The sequence below is a fragment of the Marmota flaviventris genome, chromosome 2 (assembly GCF_047511675.1).
Source record: "Marmota flaviventris isolate mMarFla1 chromosome 2, mMarFla1.hap1, whole genome shotgun sequence".
NCBI classification, from domain to species: Eukaryota; Metazoa; Chordata; class Mammalia; order Rodentia; family Sciuridae; genus Marmota; species Marmota flaviventris.
In genome coordinates this window covers 11,711,042-11,713,535 of record NC_092499.1, presented here as the reverse complement: position 1 = coordinate 11,713,535, position 2,494 = coordinate 11,711,042, and positions in this window count along the sequence as shown.

Sequence of the window (2,494 nt, the reverse complement as noted above, 5' to 3'; positions counted from 1 at the left end):
TAACTAATACAAAAAATAATTAATACATAGGGAGAAAATGCACGATCTTCTTAGGAATCAGGAAATGTAAATTAAAACTATGGTGCAAGGAGTTCTGCTTCTGGCTAAGATGTAGAAGGACACTGAAGACCCTTTTTACTCTTGAAAAATAAGAAATCACCGAATAAGTGAAAAATGTATATTTTTCTCTAAAGCAGGTATTGACAAATATTCTGTAATAGGCCAGGGAGAAAATACTTTAGGTTTTCAGACCACATTTAGTTTCTGTTGTGTATTCTTCTTCTTATCTTAACAATCTTTAAAACTGTTTTAAGACAACGTCATTGTTATATTATGATCTGCCCAAAAATAGGTCAGATCATGTTGGCAAAAGTAGACATAATCATAAATGGAGACAGTCATCCCAGTGTAACTTCAACCTAGAATATAATTCCAAGACCAACATTTCCCTGACTTTAGATTGTGGGCCACAGTTTTCCAACCCCTTCTTTAAAATCACTGAAGAGCTATGAACAAAGAAATCTAAAATAACCAACTCTAAAAGGATAATTCTCTCCTAGACACTGTGTCCAGCATCCAATAAAAATAATTATTTTTATAAGACATACAAAGAAACAGGAGAATGTAACCTGTAATCAAGGAATAAAAATCAGTTAACAAGAATGATTCCACAGATGATCCACATCTTAAAGTTATCAGAAATGTACCTTAAATAATTATGCCTCAAAAATGTACCTTAAATAAATATACTAAAAAATCTAGAAAGAAGTATAAATTTAATGTTAGGAGGAATTAGAAATATCATTATATTTGTAGCTATAAAAAGGAACTATATGGAAACTGAAAAATATATGAGATTGTAAATTCACTGGAGGGGATTTATAGCATAGCAGACACAATGGGAGAATGTGAACTTGAAGACAGTTTAAAAAAAAAAAAAAACCCAAACTGAAGCTTAGAGGAGGAGAGAGAGAGAGAGAGAGAGAGAGAGAGAGAGAGAGAGAGAGAGAGAGAGAGAGAGAATGATCAGAACGTCCATCACATGTGGAACAGCATCAAGTGGGCTAAACGTGTATAATGCAGTAACTCATTGATCCTGAAAGCAGACTGAACCCCAAAGAGGATAAACACAAGGGAAAATAAGCATATCATAGTCAAACTTGAGACAGCCAGAAATTAAAATAAGAAAAACAACAAAATTAACTGCAAATTTCTTACTAAAAATATAATGGCGGGGGTTGGGGGGCGGGCAAGGTGGGCGCTGGGGTTGTGGCTCAGCGGTAGAGCGCTCTCCTAGCACGTTCGAGGCGCTGGGTTCGATCCTCAGCACCACATAAGTAAATAAATTAATTAATAAAGGTATAAAAAAATAATGTCACCCAGAAGACAATGGAACAATATGTTAGTCAGCTTTTGGTCACTGAGAGAAAATACTTGAGAAAGACACCTTATAAGGAGGAAAGGTTTATCCTGGTTCACAGCCTCAGAGGGTCCAGTCCTGTCATAAGCCGTCCATGCGTTGCATGAGGGTCACCACCCACGGAAGCCTTGTGGATAGAGACATCTGATGTCTGGGAATAACCAGTGGACATTTCCTCGGGTCAATTGCCCAGGACAATGTGAATCTCTTTCCCTACTCTGCTGTGGCCCACACAGCATGTGAGATGGGTGTGACCTGCTAAGATGTCAATCAACCTGCTGATGGCAAGATATCACCAAGCAAGACTCCGCCCTTGAAACCTTATCCCTGCCTTTGATGTGCCTCCTTAAATAAACCACTGGAGACATTTTCCTTTCATCCAGTGCCAGAACCCAGGTTCCCTAGATCTATCAGGGACTTGCATTCTGGAAATATATTTCTGAGTATTTATGCTTTCTTATTTGCTAATTATCTGAGATTGTACGTTTTAGGGTAGCTTGGATTCCTGGGCAGAAAGAAGGACCCCTGATTGACACTCTGGCCATCATTTCCCCCTGAAACAGCCCATGATCACTTGCCCTGTTGCTGGGAGCCTGTGGACAGGCAGAACCTCATGGTGGGAGCACATGATCTTGTGGCTGCTGAGAAGCAGGGCCGGTGGGGAAGGGGATGGGGTTTCAGTATCCTCTTTGAGGGCTTGCACCCAGTCACCTAACTTCTATCTACGAAGCCCCACCTTCTAAAGGTTCCACCACCTCCCAGCAGCACCACAGGTTGGTGACCAATCTTTTAGCATATGGGCCTTGGAGGGATGTTATGGATTGGTTGGCATTTCCCCAAATCTCATGTGTGAGGCAATGCAGGAATGTTCAGAGGTGATAGGAGTCAATTATGAGAGCTGCACCATGTGTCTTCTGGGTTTGTTGTTGTTGTTTTTACACATTTTAAAGTTGGATTGTCTTCTGCAGGCAACCAAATGATTTTCAACCAAAATCTCTCTCTCTGGAAGTGGCATTATTGCATCATACCGATACTGTGCAGTCCCTTTGAGCAGGTATGCACCATGGGATCCTC